The following is a 20,093-nucleotide window of genomic DNA, read 5'->3' on the forward strand; positions in this document are numbered from 1 at the left end:
GAACTCCGGCTCTGGGAAGCTGTGGGCTTGGCACAGCGCTGATTTAAAGTCCACATTGCATCTGGTCCCATCCTCCCCCTCCGTGGTCCTCAGGGGACTCTTGGTTCAGGTGCCTTCCCACTTCCCCATTCCATTAGAGGTTCCTTCAGTGGTGGCCTGTCCACCGTGCCTGTCCACGACCTGGGGACAACTGTCATCAAAGAAGTCCTGTAGAGGGCCAAGGTGGCTCTGGAAGAGGTGTTCGAGGTCATATTTGGACACGTTTTGACCGCAGGTGACTCTTCAATAGCCCAGGACAGGTCTGGTTCATTAGAAACAGAACATTTATTGGCTCTCCCACACCCTATCACCACCACCACCACCACCACCACACATTGCTTTGGAGTTCCCTGTGCTAGGATTCTTTCTGTCCCTCCTCCTTCCTGTAGCTGAAGTCAAAGCTTCCTTATGAACGTTTTCCTGAGTGATTTTAGACCAGTGGTGTGACCGCCTTTGCATTGTTAGGAGCAGGGCCAGCCTGATGCACGGGAAAGTATGTATAATTCTCCACATACCCCTAAAATGTCACACAGTCGAGAAAAGTGTGAGGGCCTGACACTGTGCTAGAGCTGCAAGTGAGGCTGCAGCAGAGCCCTTGACCACCATGCTCTGTGCTGTTCTTTTTGTTGCTGCTGCTGTTGTTTTAGTTGGTTTTGGGCTGACCTCAGAACATTTGCACTTTACCTACTGAGCCATCTCTTCAGCCCCATGTCAGCTGTTTTACATCATATTTTCTATGCATAGGTGTTGTGATTGCATAGATGTTGCGATCCCCTGTGTGTCAGGGGAGGTGTCGGATCCCCTGGGTCTGGAGTTGTGGTCTGTATTAGGAGCCTCTATGTGAGTGTGAGGGAACCAAACCTGGGTCCCTAGAAGAGCAGCTAGTGCTGCCTGCCATCTCTGCAGCTTCCAGATCCTTCTAAGTCAGATCCAGTGTGCTGTATTAACTGCACATAACAGTGGAACAGTTAGACCTAAGGGACTTTTAGCATGCATTCTTTTGGTTTTGAGGCTGAGGCTTGCTCTATAGCCCAGGCTAGCCTTAATGTAGACAGCTGCCCTACCTGAGCTTCTAAAGTGTTGCTATTATACATGGGTGTGTGTGTGTGTGTGTGTGTGTGTGTGTGTGTGTTTGTGTGTGCGCGTGCATGCCTGTTGTGTGCGTCCCCACATCTGCCTAGAGAACGTCAGCCACCTTTTGAATGGAATCAGTTCGCTGAGGGAACTGTGTGTTGAAGGGAGCATGAAGGAGCCCTCCATACTGACAGTGGTCCTCATGAGGAAACACTGTGCAGGCTGCCTTAGAGCCACAGGCCACCATGGAACACCCAGACTCACAGTGGCAGTTTCCTACAAGAGGTGTGTCTTTGAGGAGTATATTATATATATATTTTCTTCATTTAAATTAATATTGTGTGCATGCACACACTCGCACACACTTGTACCCATGGAGGCCACAAGAGGGTGTGTGATACCATAGAACTGAGTTACAGGTGAGCATGGGATCTGAGGTTTGGTCCTCATGATAGAGCATCAAGTGTTGTTAACAGTGAATCATCTCTCCAGCAACTCAAGCAGAATTTTCTTACTAATGAATGGTTTGGCCTCCCTTAACCGTTCCTGTAGGTTGCAAAGGCAGGCTGGTCCCTGGAGGATGTTGACGTGTTTGAAATCAATGAAGCCTTTGCAGCAGTGTCTGCAGCAATAGCTACAGAACTTGGATTAAGCCCCGAGAAGGTAACCAACGTGAAGCTGTGTTTGCCCATGAGCTTGCACGGTCCATGTTTAGAGCTGTGAAGTATAAGAAATGAGGTCATTCCCCATGACTGCTCACCTTGGCTAGAATTGAACAAGCACAAGTTAATTTTCAGTTGGGTTTTTGTTGGTTTTCACAGCAAGGAACTGAGTGTGTTAGGTCACATCAGAATCAGTGGAACATTCTAGAAACAGGGAGGCAGCAGGTGTCACACAGGCATTGCTTCTTCCTAAGGTTTACAGTGAAAGCTGGGTTTGAAAGGATAGTTTGCTAGCATAACATTGGGGGTAGGGTGGGGTGAGATAAAACAGGTATGAGCCTGTGTTCAGAGGACTGACTTAAGACTTAAAGCTCTTCTTCTCTACAGGTGAACATCGATGGAGGAGCCATTGCCTTGGGACATCCTCTGGGAGCATCTGGCTGTAGGATTCTAGTGACCTTGTTACACACCCTGGAGAGAGTGGGTGGGACTCGTGGTGTTGCAGCCCTGTGCACTGGGGGTGGGATGGGGATGGCAATGTGTGTTCAGAGAGGATGAGCCACCACCCTTACAGTTCTCATTAAAACACTAAACAGAATGTGAGTCCAGATGACCAAAGTGACCCAGGTGGTCAGCTTGCTGTACTTTAGTGTGAGACACCCAAGGCTAAGACGTTGAGACATTGCACTTGACACTGTTATAAAAAGGGGAAATCCAGTCAATCATCAAGGGCTCCAGAGTGAACGACAGTTTCATAATTTCCATGTTTATTGTCTTTGCTTTCCGGGTATAATTTTCTCTGATCATTGATTTGTTTGTTTGTTTGTTTTTGAGTCAGGGTCTCATCATATAGCCTGAAAATCGTTTTGTAGATGATGTAGGTTTTGAAGTCCCAGAGATCCACCTTTCTGTGCCGCCTGAGTACTCGATTTAAACGCATGTGCCATTATGCAGGGTCCCCAAAATGATCCATTCAAGGAATGGGGATGTGGCTTCTGGTTTGAACTTGAGGCTCTTCGCTCAAACACCCCTGCTTGCTTGTTGTCTTGTGGTTTCCCATTGATCAAACCAAGACCAATCCTGTAATGGAAATTGGATTCAGTGGCCTCTTCTAAGCTGAGGTGGTGGGGTAGGTATTCTAGCTATTCTAGTCAGAAGATTGGCCGTCCCAACCAGTGTGCCTCTGGGTGTTGGAAAGTGAACAGCAAGCACCTTCCCTGCATTTATTTCTCCACTTGACCAGACAGACGGTAATTGCTTCAAACGTCTACCTTGACTTCCCCAAAATGATGAACTGTGACTGGAATTGAAAGCCAAATAAACTCTTCCCTACCTTGCATTGCTTCTCATCAGTGAGTTTGATCAAGAAAACAGGAACAAAGCCAGAGCTTAGGATGTGGTAAGGACAGCCAGCTTCAACAGAAAAGCCTTAGTGTGCAGCATGTTACTGAGAGGTCCCTTTGGGATCATTTCTGATAAGCCGTATGTTACTCAGATGAACCTTCGAGGGGGTAGTCACATGTGCTGTGGAAATCATAATCAAACTATAATAGAGAGACATTGTAGAAGTCGGTTATTGAAGCCATGTGTCACATCTGCATGACTGGTCGGGTGACAGGACAAATACACATCAGCAATCCCCTAAGAGCATCACGGAGTAGAAAGTTCCTACCCAAGTAATGTCCCAGCATCTGGAGTCAGAGCAGGGTCATCCCTAACAGGACTACAGCCAACACAGTGTGCACTAACCTGCATAGACAGATGTGTCACTGCATAGCCTGTAGTTAATGAAAAGAAGTCTTATCAGTCCCTGTGGGGCCAGGGCTACACATCAGGAACAAGTTGTGCCTCTACCTCAGGAACATGCAATACGGTTCTACAAATATTTAACAGAAATAGGCCAAGATTTATTCATGTGAAGATGTGTTCCACTGTTTGTGTATGCACATTGGAGACAGGTGAGCATGGAGCCCCCTGGAACAGACTGGTGAGCCACCATGTGGGGGCTAGGACTGAACCCTTGTCCTCTACAAGAACAACTAGTGTTGGTGCCTGAGCCGCCAGTGTGTGAATGTCGTGCGTAGGTCGGCGGGTTGAAAGAAAACACGTACACGAGTCACCCATTTTCAGAGAGTGCCACCAACACTTTACTGAGATCTCCTTATATACCAGAGGGAAAAGTCATGGAAAACAACAAGGCAGGTGAAAATCCCTAACCAGGAAAACAGGAAAAGTTTGTGTGGTAGAAAGTCCCAGGCCCAATCAGGGGCACAAACAACTTCTTACACAACAAGCTGGAAGGCTCGGTGGGGAGGAAGGGGACCATGGAAATCCCAGCCCAAATCAGGGGCTAAGAGCAGCTCTCAAGGGTGTGAACAACTTCTTGCTATATCAGGCTAAAAGGCTCAGCGAGGAGGGAGGGAAACACCACGGTAGGGCCCAACAAACTAGTACTCAACTACTGAGCGATCTCTCAGCCCCCTTTTTATTTAAATGGTGGGGTGGGCTCCATGTGAATAAGGTGCCTGACAAAGCCAGGGTAATGGCTGCTCCTGGAGCCAGAGATTACAGGCGGTTGTAAGCCAGTGCTGGGTGCTGGGAATTGAACTCCAATCCTAGGAAGTTTAAATAGAGAGGATGAGCCTGCTCATAGACAAGCAGGTTGAGTAAAAGGATTTCAGAGTTGTCAGCATGATGGGTGGTTACTGAAGTGATGGGGTGGAATGATGTTTCCCTGGGAGGTGCTGCAGAATTGGGTAAGGGAAAGAGTAAGCCCACAAGGGGGACTGAGGAGTGGCCAGAGAGAGGAAGTGGAGAGGCAGGAAAGTGCAGAAGCAAAGCAGAATGGCTGTCCTTTCAGAACCCTGGAGTCCTACAGCCTGCCTGTGAGGGAGGGAGTGGGGTGTGGGGAGAATAGCCAGAGGGAGTCTGCAAAAGGAAGATGTAAATGGAACATTCCAAGACAAATGAGACCAAGGATGATTCATCTTTAATTAGTATAGACCTCACCTGGGACAAAGCCCTTCTTGGTCAGCGTTTTTTCTCAGATAATGGTATACACCCAAGGTTTCATCTGCTTTCAATAGTTACACTTGCACTTTGTCTGGAGTTAAGTAACTATGTAATGACAGTGTAAGGCTAAAGCCTGTCATGGTGGTGCCCAGCTTTAATCCCAGCATTCAAGGAACAGAAGCAATTGGATCCAGTGCCTTTACTGACCTACCTGGGGAACTAGGAACACACATGGTGCACATACATGCATGCAGGCAAACAAAAACCAGAAACATTGATATAAATGAAATAAATTTGGTAAGATTTTCCCCTTTCGGAATGATAATATATATGCATGTAAATATACACATATATATGTATGTGTGTGTGTGTGTGTGTGTGTGTGTGTGTGTGTGTGTGTGTGTGTGTATTTGTGTGTGACCAAGCTCTGGGGTAAAAGGCCCAGCATCATAAAAAACAATGCCTTTAAGAATCTCATAGACAAATGGAGGGAACTGGAAAATATCATCCTGAGCGAGGTAACCCACTCAAAGAAAAACACTCATGGTATGCACTCATTGATATGTGGATATTAGCCCAAATGCTTGAATTGCCCTAGGTGCACAGAACACATGAAACTCAAGAGGGATGACCAAAATGGGAATGGTTCTGTCCTTCTTGAAAAGGGGAACAAGAATACCCTTGTCAGGGAATAGGGAGGCAAACTTTAAAACAAAGTCAGAAGGAACACCCATTCAGAGCATGCCCCACATGTGGACCATACTTATACATCCATCGAATTAAATAAGATGTATGAAGCAAAGGAGTGCAGGCCGACAGGAACCGGATGTAGATCTCTCCTGAGAGACACAGCCAGAATACAACAAATACATGGACGAATGCCAGCAGAAAACCACTGAACTGAGAACGGGACCCCCGTTGAAGGAATCAGAGAAAGGACTGGAAGAGCTTGAAGGGGCTCATGACCCCATATGAACAACAATGCCAAGCAACCAGAGCTTCCAGGGACTAAGCCACTACCTAAAGACTATACATGGACTGACCCTGGACTCTGACCTCATAGGTAGCAATGAATAGCCTAGTAAGAGCACCAGTGGAAGGGGAAGCCCTGGGTCCTGCTAAGACTGAACCCCCAGGAAACGTGATTGTTGTGGGGAGGGCAGTAATCAGGGGAGGATGGGGAGAGGAACACCAATATAGAATGGGAGGGGGAAGGATTAGGAGGATGTTGGCCCGGAAACCAGGAAAGGGGATAACAATCGAAATGTAAATAAGAAATACTCAAGTCAATAAAGATGAAAAAAAAAAAAAAGCCCAGCTTCACCACAGCCAGTAGGGTTTACGGTAGTTGGGTGCCCTCTGCAGAAATAACTTTTTGCATGCCCACATCCTGTGGATCATGTGAACCGTTTGTGGGAGGACCCATTTCTAGCAAGGTAGAGGTAATTAGAAGTCCAGACAAGGTGTGACTTTGGCCGCAGGTGTTTTACACAGCAGCGATCCGTAGCCCTCAGTGTCCTTTCATGGACACGGTCTTCAGATCACCTTCCATTCACGTTCCCCAGGGTTGTCCCCTGACAGTGCCCCGGCACCCTTGGAGGGATCTCAAAGTCCCTGAGAACTGACAGACACTGTATCCTGCTCCTTCTGGCTTGTGACATGTTCAGGAATTCTAGCCAGGGCATTCCAGTCCCGGCTAACTCTGAGGGACACTTTTAGTCATCCTCTCTGCTTCGAAAATACACAAAAACAGACGACGAGGGGGTCCAAAGAAAGAGTCCAGAGGTGTGTTGCAAGGAAGCATTCAAAGTCCACAGCCTGTGTCTTCTCCCAACACCTCAGCCTTCTGCGCGCTGATCGTGCCCTTTGTAATCTACACATCCGGAACGTCCAGGACCCTACCCCACTCCAGACCTGGAAACTACATATGCCACATCCTAAGACCCCGCGTTCCCCCTGCCCCCAAGACTGGGGACTGTGGACCCTGTTCACAGCCTTGGTCTCCTTAGGAAGAGTGGGAGTCCTGAAGCAGCTAAGCCAGGAGCTGGAAGAAGCAGGGAGGAGTAGGGAACAGCAGGGACCAGAGGGCAGGGGCGGGCATGGGCGGGGAGTGGCAGGGGAGGGCCGGGCAGGGGCGGGCAGGGGCGGGCAGGGGGCGGGGAGGGCCGGGCAGGGGAGGGCCGGGCAGGGGCGGGCAGGGGCGGGCAGGGGCGGGCAGGGGGCGGGGAGGGGCGGGCAGGGGCGGGAGGGAGCGGGAAGGGGTCGGAAAAGGGCGGGGAGGGGCCAGCAGGGGGTCAACAAGGGCCTGCAGGTGCAGCCAGGGCTGTGCAGACTCATGTGCAGTAGCAGGATGACCAGAAGATCCGAACCGGTGGTCACCGTCTCGGCGGCTCGTACCACCATAGGTCAGTGTCCCGAAGGCACCCTACAGGTGCACAGAGAACCCGGCCAACTGCCCGCTTGCATTCAGGATGGTTCATTTGTCACCGTGTGTTGGCAGGTATTGGTGGTCATCTTACCTCTGATTCCTGCTGGGTTTGTGGACCAGTGACTACTGTGGTCAGTTCGTGTTGATAATCGATTTGGGACCTGGGTGTGTAGCTCAGGGGTGAAGTGTGTGGTTAGCGTGCATGTGGTCACGAGTGCACTCTCTTGCCCTGCCCAGTGCTCTCTCAGCACACATGTGAATCAACTGTAGAGAAAATTGTAAACGTTCAATACCGACTTCTGCTCTTCCTCAATCCGAGAGCATTTGTATGCGTGTCAGTTGGGTATCCTGTATGTATTAGAAGGGTTTTTTGCCTGCACATATGTCTTGCATTTACCACTTGCCTGCCTGGTGCTGGGAAAAGCTGGAAGAGGACATTGGGTTTCCTGGAACTGGAGTTACAGATGGTTGTTGTTGTGAGCTGCTGTGCGGGTGCTGTATGTATAAGTCTGTCTGTGTATCTGTCCCTGTGTCTGTCTGTGTTGAGAGCCAGGCCAATCCAAGTCTTCTCCAAGGCTGGGTTGATAAGATAGAGGAACCTAGTTTAATGTCGTTGCCGAGGAGCAGACTTGGCAAGATCCAGTCTGAGGCTGGGGTCAGGGCCTTGGAGGACTTAAGGCTTCAGTTCCTGGGAGCTTGGTTTTTATCCCTGAACAGGCAGAATTATCAGTCCTAAGGCCTTTTTGTGCTCCATATGTGGCACTCTAAGACACCCTGTGTTCCTCTTATAGAACATTGATTGATTAGCTTCCTGCTGACTTCATCCCCTTGCCCCATCTCTCCCCTAAAAGCTGTCTATAAGGTCCTGTGCTTATGAATAAGCTTGCTCAGTATAGGGTATTGCTTCTGCAGAACATCCTGGCCACAGCTTTTCTTCTTCTTTATCTTCTTATCTCCTGGCCATCTGCTTTAGGACACTGTCACTGTGTGTGTATGTGTGTGTGTGTGTGTGTGTGTGTGTGTGTGTGTGTGATTGCATCCATATATGTCTGCATGTGTTTGTGACTGTGTGTGTATGCATGTGTGCATGTGTTTGTGACTGTGTGTGTGTATGCATGTGTGCATGTGTTTGTGAGTGTATGTCTGCATGTGTTTGTGAGTGTATGTCTGCATGTGTTTGTGAGTGTGTGTGTGACTGTTTGTATGTATGCATGTGTTTGTGAGTGTGTGTGTGTGTGTGTGTGTGTGTGTGTGTGTGTGTGTATGTGTAGGTTTGGTACACATGTAGAGGTCAGAGGACATCTTGCTGGAGTTGTTCTTGTTCTCCTGTGGGACCTGGAGAACTCTGGAGTAAAACTTGACATCAAGTGCTTTATGCACTGAGCTGACTGGACGGGCAGTGATGTCCCCTGCATCTGTGATACAAAGGCTCACACTAGTCTGAAGTTCTCCAAGTGGCCAGGCTGAGTGGCTGTCAGGCTCCAGAGGTCTGCCCTTCCCAGCCTTCAGCTGGTCCTGCTGAAGAATCACTATACAGGTTGACTTAGTGTGGTCATAGGTGCTCCACCATGCTCTATGCTGTTCTTTTTGTTGCTGCTGCTGTTTTAGTTGGGTTGGGGTTGACCTCAGAACATTTGCACTTTACCTACTGAGCCATCTCGTCAGCCCCATGTCAGCTGTTTTACATCATATTTTCTCTGCATAGGTGTCTGTTTGCATAGATGTTGCGATCCCCTGTGTGTCAGTGGAGGTGTCGGGTCCCCTGGGTCTGGGGTTGTGGTCTGTATTAGGAGCCTCCATGTGAGTGTGAGGGAACCAAACCTGGGTCCCTAGAAGAGCAGCTAGTGCTGCCTGCCATCTCTGCAGCTTCCAGATCCTTCTAAGTCAGACCCAGTGTGCTGTACTAACTGCTCATAACAGTGGAACAGTTAGACCTAAGGGACTTTTAGCATGCATTCTTTTGGTTTTGAGGCTGAGGGTTGCTCTATAGCCCAGGTTAGCCTTAGTGTAGAAAACTTCCCTACCTGAGCTTCTAAAGTGTTGCTAATATAGGCAGGTGTGTGTGGGTGTGTGTTTGCGTGCACGTGTGCATGTGCATGCAGGTATGTTGTGTGCGTCCCCACATCTGCCCTGAGAACATCAGCCATCTTTTGAATGGAATCAGTTCGCTGAGGGAACTGTGTTGCAGGGCACATGAAGGAGCTCTCCATAGTGACAGTGGTCCTGCTGAGGAAACACTGTGCAGGCTGCCTTAGAGCCACAGGCCACCATGGAACAACCAGCCTCATAGTGACAGTTTCCTACAGGAGGTGTGTCTTTGAGGAGTATATTATGTATATCTTTTCTTCATTTAAATTCACATTGTGTGTGCGTGCACACACACGCACACATACTGGTACCCATGGAGGCCACAAGAGGTGTGTGATACCATAAAACTGAGTTACGGGTGAGCATGAGATCTGAGGTTTGGTCCTCATGATAGAGCATCAAGTGTTGTTAACAGTGAACCATCTCTCCAGCAACTCAAGCAGAATTTTGTTAGTAATGAACGGTTTGACCTCCTTTAACAATTCCTATATGTTGCAAAGGCAGGCTGGTGCCTGGAGGAAGTTGACATTATGAAGTCATGTCTGAAAGGGAGAGAGAGAGAGAGTCATTGAGACAGAGAGAGACAGAGAGACAAAGAGAAAGAGAGAGAAGAAGAAAGAGAAAGGAGGAGAAAAAATTAAATTGTTGGGACCTAAGTTAGTTCCCAGCCTCCACATAGGTGTGTGTGTGTGTGTGTGTGTGTGTGTGTGTGTGTGTCTGTGTCTGTGTCTGTGTCTGTGTCTGTGTCTGTGTGTGTGTGTTTGCGCGCACGTGTGCATGTGCGTGCAGGCATGTTGTGTGTGTTCCCACATCTGCCTAGAGAAGGTCAGCCACCTTTTGAATGGAATCAGTTCGCTGAGGGAACTGTGTGTTGCAGGGAGCATGAAGGAGCCCTCCATAGTGACAGTGGTCCTGCTGAGGAATCACTGTACAGGCTGCCTTAGAGCCAGAGGTCACCATGGAACACATAGCCTCATAGTGGCAGTTTCCTACAAGAGGTGTGTCTTTGAGGAGTATATTATGTATATGTTTTCTTCATTTAAATTAACATTGTGTGTGTGTGCACACACTCACACACACTGGTATCCATGGAGGACACAAGAGGGTGTGTGATACCATAGAACTGAGTTACAGGTGAGCATGGGATCTGAGGTTTGGTCCTCATGATAGAGCATCAAGTGTTGTTAACAGTGAACCATCTCTCCTGCAACTCAAGCAGAATTTTGTTACTATTTTATTACTATTTGATACAGTTCTCATTAAAACACTGAACAGAATGTGAGACCAGAGGACCGAAGTGAGGACAGTCACCCAGGTCGACAGCTTGCTGTACTTTAGTGTGAGACACCCAAGGCTAAGACGTTGAGACACTGCACTTGACACTGTTATAAAACAGGGAAATCCAGTCAGTCATCAAGGGCTCCAAACTGAACGACAGTTTCATAATTTCCATGTTTATTGTCTTTGCTTTCTGGGTATAGATTTCTCTGATCATTGATTTGTTTGTTTGTTTGTTTGTTTGTTTTTGACTCAGGGTCTCACCATATAGCCTGAAAATCGTTTTGTAGATGAGGTTGGCTTTGAACTCCCAGAGATCCACCTTTCTGTGCCTCCTGGGTACTTGAAAAAAGGCATGCACCGTTATGCAGGGCCCCAAAATGATCCATTCAAGGAATGGGGATGTGGCTTCTGGTTTGAACTTCAGGCTCTTCGCTCAAACACCCCTGCTTGCTTGTTGTCTTGTGGTTTCCCATTGATCAAACCAAGACCAATCCTGTAATGGAAATTGGATTCAGTGGCCTCTTCTAAGCTGAGGTGGTGGGGTAGGTATTCTAGCTATTCTAGTCAGAAGATTGGCCGTCCCAACCAGTGTGCCTCTGGGTGTTGGAAAGTGAACAGCAAGCACCTTCCCTGCATTTATTTCTCCACTTGACCAGACAGACGGTAATTGCTTCAAACGTCTACCTTGACTTCCCCAAAATGATGAACTGTGACTGGAATTGAAAGCCAAATAAACTCTTCCCTACCTTGCATTGCTTCTCATCAGTGAGTTTGATCAAGAAAACAGGAACAAAGCCAGAGCTTAGGATGTGGTAAGGACAGCCAGCTTCAACAGAAAAGCCTTAGTTTGCAGCATGTTACTGAGAGGTCCCTTTGGGATCATTTCTGATAAGCCGTATGTTACTCAGATGAACCTTCGAGGGGGTAGTCACATGTGCTGTGGAAATCATAATCAAACTATAATAGAGAGACATTGTAGAAGTCGGTTATTGAAGCCATGTGTCACATATGAATGACTGGTCAGGTGATGGGACAAACACACATCAGCAATCCCCTAAGAGTATCACAGAGTAGAAAGTTCCTACCCAAGTAATGTCCCAGCAGCTGGAGTCAGAGCAGGCATCCCTAACAGGACTACAGACAACACAGTGTGCACTAACCTGCATAGATAGATGTGTCACTGCATAGCATGTAGTTAATGAAAAGAAGTCATGTCAGTCTCTGGGGGGCCAGGGCTACACATCAGGAACATATTGTGCCTCTACCTAAGGAACATGCAATATGGTTGTGCAAAAATTTACCAGAAATAGGCCAAGATTTATTCATGTGAGGATGTGTTGCCATGTTTTTATATGCACATTGGAGACAGGAGAGCATGGAACCCCCTGGAACAGACTTGTGAGCCACCATGTGGGGGCTAGGACTGAACCCAGGTCCTCTACAAGTACAACTAGTGTTGGTGCCTGAGCCTCCAGTGTGTGAATGTCGTGTGTAGTTCTGCAGGTTGAATGAAAACAAGTACACGGGTCACCCATTGTCAGAGAGTACCACCAACACTTTACTGAGATCTCCTTATATACCAGAGGGAAAAGTCATGGAAAACAACAAGGCAGGTGCAAATCCCTAACCAGGAAAACAGGATAAGTCTGTGTGGTGGAAAGTCCCAGGCCCAATCAGGGGCATGAACAACTTCTTAAACAACAAGCTGGAAGGCTCGGTGGGGAAGAAGGGGGCCATGGAAATCCCAGCCCCAAATCAGGGGCTAAGAGCAGCTCCCATGGGTGTGAACAACTTGCTATAGCAGGCTAAAAGGCTCAGCGAGGGGGGAGGGAAACACCATGGTAGGGCCTAAGAAACTAGTACTCAGCTACTGAGCGATCTCTCAGCCCTGTTTTTATTTAAATGATGGGGTGGGCTCCATGTGAATAAGGTGCCTGACAAAGCCAGGGTAATGGCTGCTCCTGGAGCCCGAGATTACAGGCGGTTGTAAGCCAGTGCTGGGTGCTGGGAATTGAACTCCAGTCCTAGGAAGTTTAAATAGAGAGGATGAGCCTGCTCATAGACAAGCAGGTTGAGTAAAAGGATTTCAGAGTTGTCAGCATGATGGGTGGTTACTGAAGTGATGGGGTGGAATGATGTTTCCCTGGGAGGTGCTGCAGAATTGGGTAAGGGAAAGAGTAAGCCCACAAGGGGGACTGAGGAGTGGCCAGAGAGAGGAAGTGGAGAGGCAGGAAAGTGCAGAAGCAAAGCAGAATGGCTGTCCTTTCAGAACCCTGGAGTCCTACAGCCTGCCTGTGAGGGAGGGAGTGGGGTGTGGGGAGAATAGCCAGAGGGAGTCTGCAAAAGGAAGATGTAAATGGAACATTCCAAGACAAATGAGACCAAGGATGATTCATCTTTAATTAGTATAGACCTCACCTGGGACAAAGCCCTTCTTGGTCAGCGTTTTTTCTCAGATAATGGTATACACCCAAGGTTTCATCTGCTTTCAATAGTTACACTTGCACTTTGTCTGGAGTTAAGTAACTATGTAATGACAGTGTAAGGCTAAAGCCTGTCATGGTGGTGCCCAGCTTTAATCCCAGCATTCAAGGAACAGAAGCAATTGGATCCAGTGCCTTTACTGACCTACCTGGGGAACTAGGAACACACATGGTGCACATACATGCATGCAGGCAAACAAAAACCAGAAACATTGATATAAATGAAATAAATTTGGTAAGATTTTCCCCTTTCGGAATGATAATATATATGCATGTAAATATACACATATATATGTATGTGTGTGTGTGTGTGTGTGTGTGTGTGTGTGTGTGTGTGTGTGTATTTGTGTGTGACCAAGCTCTGGGGTAAAAGGCCCAGCATCATAAAAAACAATGCCTTTAAGAATCTCATAGACAAATGGAGGGAACTGGAAAATATCATCCTGAGCGAGGTAACCCACTCAAAGAAAAACACTCATGGTATGCACTCATTGATATGTGGATATTAGCCCAAATGCTTGAATTGCCCTAGGTGCACAGAACACATGAAACTCAAGAGGGATGACCAAAATGGGAATGGTTCTGTCCTTCTTGAAAAGGGGAACAAGAATACCCTTGTCAGGGAATAGGGAGGCAAACTTTAAAACAAAGTCAGAAGGAACACCCATTCAGAGCATGCCCCACATGTGGACCATACTTATACATCCATCGAATTAAATAAGATGTATGAAGCAAAGGAGTGCAGGCCGACAGGAACCGGATGTAGATCTCTCCTGAGAGACACAGCCAGAATACAACAAATACATGGACGAATGCCAGCAGAAAACCACTGAACTGAGAACGGGACCCCCGTTGAAGGAATCAGAGAAAGGACTGGAAGAGCTTGAAGGGGCTCATGACCCCATATGAACAACAATGCCAAGCAACCAGAGCTTCCAGGGACTAAGCCACTACCTAAAGACTATACATGGACTGACCCTGGACTCTGACCTCATAGGTAGCAATGAATAGCCTAGTAAGAGCACCAGTGGAAGGGGAAGCCCTGGGTCCTGCTAAGACTGAACCCCCAGGAAACGTGATTGTTGTGGGGAGGGCAGTAATCAGGGGAGGATGGGGAGAGGAACACCAATATAGAATGGGAGGGGGAAGGATTAGGAGGATGTTGGCCCGGAAACCAGGAAAGGGGATAACAATCGAAATGTAAATAAGAAATACTCAAGTCAATAAAGATGAAAAAAAAAAAAAAGCCCAGCTTCACCACAGCCAGTAGGGTTTACGGTAGTTGGGTGCCCTCTGCAGAAATAACTTTTTGCATGCCCACATCCTGTGGATCATGTGAACCGTTTGTGGGAGGACCCATTTCTAGCAAGGTAGAGGTAATTAGAAGTCCAGACAAGGTGTGACTTTGGCCGCAGGTGTTTTACACAGCAGCGATCCGTAGCCCTCAGTGTCCTTTCATGGACACGGTCTTCAGATCACCTTCCATTCACGTTCCCCAGGGTTGTCCCCTGACAGTGCCCCGGCACCCTTGGAGGGATCTCAAAGTCCCTGAGAACTGACAGACACTGTATCCTGCTCCTTCTGGCTTGTGACATGTTCAGGAATTCTAGCCAGGGCATTCCAGTCCCGGCTAACTCTGAGGGACACTTTTAGTCATCCTCTCTGCTTCGAAAATACACAAAAACAGACGACGAGGGGGTCCAAAGAAAGAGTCCAGAGGTGTGTTGCAAGGAAGCATTCAAAGTCCACAGCCTGTGTCTTCTCCCAACACCTCAGCCTTCTGCGCGCTGATCGTGCCCTTTGTAATCTACACATCCGGAACGTCCAGGACCCTACCCCACTCCAGACCTGGAAACTACATATGCCACATCCTAAGACCCCGCGTTCCCCCTGCCCCCAAGACTGGGGACTGTGGACCCTGTTCACAGCCTTGGTCTCCTTAGGAAGAGTGGGAGTCCTGAAGCAGCTAAGCCAGGAGCTGGAAGAAGCAGGGAGGAGTAGGGAACAGCAGGGACCAGAGGGCAGGGGCGGGCATGGGCGGGGAGTGGCAGGGGCGGGCAGGGGCGGGCAGGGGGCGGGGAGGGGCGGGCAGGGGCGGGAGGGAGCGGGAAGGGGTCGGAAAAGGGCGGGGAGGGGCGGGCAGGGGTCCCGGATGGGCGGGCAGGGGCGGGCAGGGGGCGGGGAGGGGCGGGAAAGGCCGGGCAGGGGCCAGCAGGGGGTCAACAAGGGCCTGCAGGTGCAGCCAGGGCTGTGCAGACTCATGTGCAGTAGCAGGATGACCAGAAGATCCGAACCGGTGGTCACCGTCTCGGCGGCTCGTACCACCATAGGTCAGTGTCCCGAAGGCACCCTACAGGTGCACAGAGAACCCGGCCAACTGCCCGCTTGCATTCAGGATGGTTCATTTGTCACCGTGTGTTGGCAGGTATTGGTGGTCATCTTACCTCTGATTCCTGCTGGGTTTGTGGACCAGTGACTACTGTGGTCAGTTCGTGTTGATAATCGATTTGGGACCTGGGTGTGTAGCTCAGGGGTGAAGTGTGTGGTTAGCGTGCATGTGGTCACGAGTGCACTCTCTTGCCCTGCCCAGTGCTCTCTCAGCACACATGTGAATCAACTGTAGAGAAAATTGTAAACGTTCAATACCGACTTCTGCTCTTCCTCAATCCGAGAGCATTTGTATGCGTGTCAGTTGGGTATCCTGTATGTATTAGAAGGGTTTTTTGCCTGCACATATGTCTTGCATTTACCACTTGCCTGCCTGGTGCTGGGAAAAGCTGGAAGAGGACATTGGGTTTCCTGGAACTGGAGTTACAGATGGTTGTTGTTGTGAGCTGCTGTGCGGGTGCTGTATGTATAAGTCTGTCTGTGTATCTGTCCCTGTGTCTGTCTGTGTTGAGAGCCAGGCCAATCCAAGTCTTCTCCAAGGCTGGGTTGATAAGATAGAGGAACCTAGTTTAATGTCGTTGCCGAGGAGCAGACTTGGCAAGATCCAGTCTGAGGCTGGGGTCAGGGCCTTGGAGGACTTAAGGCTTCAGTTCCTGGGAGCTTGGTTTTTATCCCTGAACAGGCAGAATTATCAGTCCTAAGGCCTTTTTGTGCTCCATATGTGGCACTCTAAGACACCCTGTGTTCCTCTTATAGAACATTGATTGATTAGCTTCCTGCTGACTTCATCCCCTTGCCCCATCTCTCCCCTAAAAGCTGTCTATAAGGTCCTGTGCTTATGAATAAGCTTGCTCAGTATAGGGCATTCCTAGTGCAGAACATCCTGGCCACAGCTTTTCTTCTTCTTTATCTTCTTATCTCCTGGCCATCTGCTTTAGGACACTGTCACTGTGTGTGTATGTGTGTGTGTGTGTGTGTGTGTGTGTGTGTGTGTGTGTGTGTGATTGCATCCATATATGTCTGCATGTGTTTGTGACTGTGTGTGTATGCATGTGTGCATGTGTTTGTGACTGTGTGTGTGTATGCATGTGTGCATGTGTTTGTGAGTGTATGTCTGCATGTGTTTGTGAGTGTATGTCTGCATGTGTTTGTGAGTGTGTGTGTGACTGTTTGTATGTATGCATGTGTTTGTGAGTGTGTGTGTGTGTGTGTGTGTGTGTGTGTGTGTATGTGTAGGTTTGGTACACATGTAGAGGTCAGAGGACATCTTGCTGGAGTTGTTCTTGTTCTCCTGTGGGACCTGGAGAACTCTGGAGTAAAACTTGACATCAAGTGCTTTATGCACTGAGCTGACTGGACGGGCAGTGATGTCCCCTGCATCTGTGATACAAAGGCTCACACTAGTCTGAAGTTCTCCAAGTGGCCAGGCTGAGTGGCTGTCAGGCTCCAGAGGTCTGCCCTTCCCAGCCTTCAGCTGGTCCTGCTGAAGAATCACTATACAGGTTGACTTAGTGTGGTCATAGGTGCTCCACCATGCTCTATGCTGTTCTTTTTGTTGCTGCTGCTGTTTTAGTTGGGTTGGGGTTGACCTCAGAACATTTGCACTTTACCTACTGAGCCATCTCGTCAGCCCCATGTCAGCTGTTTTACATCATATTTTCTCTGCATAGGTGTCTGTTTGCATAGATGTTGCGATCCCCTGTGTGTCAGTGGAGGTGTCGGATCCCCTGGGTCTGGAGTTGTGGTCTGTATTAGGAGCCTCCATGTGAGTGTGAGGGAACCAAACCTGGGTCCCTAGAAGAGCAGCTAGTGCTGCCTGCCATCTCTGCAGCTTCCAGATCCTTCTAAGTCAGACCCAGTGTGCTGTACTAACTGCTCATAACAGTGGAACAGTTAGACCTAAGGGACTTTTAGCATGCATTTTTTTGGTTTTGAGGCTGAGGCTTGCTCTATAGCCCAGGCTAGCCTTAATGTAGACAGCTGCCCTACCTGAGCTTCTAAAGTGTTGCTAATATAGGCAGGTGTGTGTGGGTGTGTGTTTGCGTGCACGTGTGCATGTGCATGCAGGTATGTTGTGTGCGTCCCCACATCTGCCCTGAGAACATCAGCCATCTTTTGAATGGAATCAGTTCGCTGAGGGAACTGTGTTGCAGGGCACATGAAGGAGCTCTCCATAGTGACAGTGGTCCTGCTGAGGAAACACTGTGCAGGCTGCCTTAGAGCCACAGGCCACCATGGAACAACCAGCCTCATAGTGACAGTTTCCTACAGGAGGTGTGTCTTTGAGGAGTATATTATGTATATCTTTTCTTCATTTAAATTCACATTGTGTGTGCGTGCACACACACGCACACATACTGGTACCCATGGAGGCCACAAGAGGTGTGTGATACCATAAAACTGAGTTACGGGTGAGCATGAGATCTGAGGTTTGGTCCTCATGATAGAGCATCAAGTGTTGTTAACAGTGAACCATCTCTCCAGCAACTCAAGCAGAATTTTGTTAGTAATGAACGGTTTGACCTCCTTTAACAATTCCTATATGTTGCAAAGGCAGGCTGGTGCCTGGAGGAAGTTGACATTATGAAGTCATGTCTGAAAGGGAGAGAGAGAGAGAGTCATTGAGACAGAGAGAGACAGAGAGACAAAGAGAAAGAGAGAGAAGAAGAAAGAGAAAGGAGGAGAAAAAATTAAATTGTTGGGACCTAAGTTAGTTCCCAGCCTCCACATAGGTGTGTGTGTGTGTGTGTGTGTGTGTGTGTGTGTGTGTCTGTGTCTGTGTCTGTGTCTGTGTCTGTGTCTGTGTGTGTGTGTTTGCGCGCACGTGTGCATGTGCGTGCAGGCATGTTGTGTGTGTTCCCACATCTGCCTAGAGAAGGTCAGCCACCTTTTGAATGGAATCAGTTCGCTGAGGGAACTGTGTGTTGCAGGGAGCATGAAGGAGCCCTCCATAGTGACAGTGGTCCTGCTGAGGAATCACTGTACAGGCTGCCTTAGAGCCAGAGGTCACCATGGAACACATAGCCTCATAGTGGCAGTTTCCTACAAGAGGTGTGTCTTTGAGGAGTATATTATGTATATGTTTTCTTCATTTAAATTAACATTGTGTGTGTGTGCACACACTCACACACACTGGTATCCATGGAGGACACAAGAGGGTGTGTGATACCATAGAACTGAGTTACAGGTGAGCATGGGATCTGAGGTTTGGTCCTCATGATAGAGCATCAAGTGTTGTTAACAGTGAACCATCTCTCCTGCAACTCAAGCAGAATTTTGTTACTATTTTATTACTATTTGATACAGTTCTCATTAAAACACTGAACAGAATGTGAGACCAGAGGACCGAAGTGAGGACAGTCACCCAGGTCGACAGCTTGCTGTACTTTAGTGTGAGACACCCAAGGCTAAGACGTTGAGACACTGCACTTGACACTGTTATAAAACAGGGAAATCCAGTCAGTCATCAAGGGCTCCAAACTGAACGACAGTTTCATAATTTCCATGTTTATTGTCTTTGCTTTCTGGGTATAGATTTCTCTGATCATTGATTTGTTTGTTTGTTTGTTTGTTTGTTTTTGACTCAGGGTCTCACCATATAGCCTGAAAATCGTTTTGTAGATGAGGTTGGCTTTGAACTCCCAGAGATCCACCTTTCTGTGCCTCCTGGGTACTTGAAAAAAGGCATGCACCGTTATGCAGGGCCCCAAAATGATCCATTCAAGGAATGGGGATGTGGCTTCTGGTTTGAACTTCAGGCTCTTCGCTCAAACACCCCTGCTTGCTTGTTGTCTTGTGGTTTCCCATTGATCAAACCAAGACCAATCCTGTAATGGAAATTGGATTCAGTGGCCTCTTCTAAGCTGAGGTGGTGGGGTAGGTATTCTAGCTATTCTAGTCAGAAGATTGGCCGTCCCAACCAGTGTGCCTCTGGGTGTTGGAAAGTGAACAGCAAGCACCTTCCCTGCATTTATTTCTCCACTTGACCAGACAGACGGTAATTGCTTCAAACGTCTACCTTGACTTCCCCAAAATGATGAACTGTGACTGGAATTGAAAGCCAAATAAACTCTTCCCTACCTTGCATTGCTTCTCATCAGTGAGTTTGATCAAGAAAACAGGAACAAAGCCAGAGCTTAGGATGTGGTAAGGACAGCCAGCTTCAACAGAAAAGCCTTAGTTTGCAGCATGTTACTGAGAGGTCCCTTTGGGATCATTTCTGATAAGCCGTATGTTACTCAGATGAACCTTCGAGGGGGTAGTCACATGTGCTGTGGAAATCATAATCAAACTATAATAGAGAGACATTGTAGAAGTCGGTTATTGAAGCCATGTGTCACATATGAATGACTGGTCAGGTGATGGGACAAACACACATCAGCAATCCCCTAAGAGTATCACAGAGTAGAAAGTTCCTACCCAAGTAATGTCCCAGCAGCTGGAGTCAGAGCAGGCATCCCTAACAGGACTACAGACAACACAGTGTGCACTAACCTGCATAGATAGATGTGTCACTGCACAGCATGTAGTTAATGAAAAGAAGTCATGTCAGTCTCTGGGGGGCCAGGGCTACACATCAGGAACATATTGTGCCTCTACCTAAGGAACATGCAATATGGTTGTGCAAAAATTTACCAG

At 48.2% G+C, this 20,093-nt stretch overlaps 1 protein-coding gene across 4 annotated transcripts in view; it reads left to right on the forward strand.

Annotated features, from left to right (window-relative positions):
* Positions 1-20,093, forward strand: part of LOC148006947 (uncharacterized) — a 92,109-nt gene that overhangs the window by 10,155 nt on the left and 61,861 nt on the right. For 2 of the 4 annotated variants that reach the window (XM_087605206.1, XM_087605213.1), the window contains exon 2: positions 138-274. The exons of 1 other annotated variant lie outside the window; for it this stretch is intronic. The gene's annotated coding sequence lies outside the window, so the exon portion shown is untranslated. Of the gene's footprint in view, positions 1-137; positions 300-20,093 lie in introns of all 4 variants that reach the window. One more of the 4 variants, XM_087605219.1, reaches the window with a different exon arrangement.

The sequence above is a fragment of the Rattus norvegicus genome, chromosome 1 (assembly GCF_021556685.1).
Source record: "Rattus norvegicus strain SHRSP/BbbUtx chromosome 1, alternate assembly SHRSP_T2T, whole genome shotgun sequence".
Classification (NCBI taxonomy): Eukaryota; Metazoa; Chordata; class Mammalia; order Rodentia; family Muridae; genus Rattus; species Rattus norvegicus.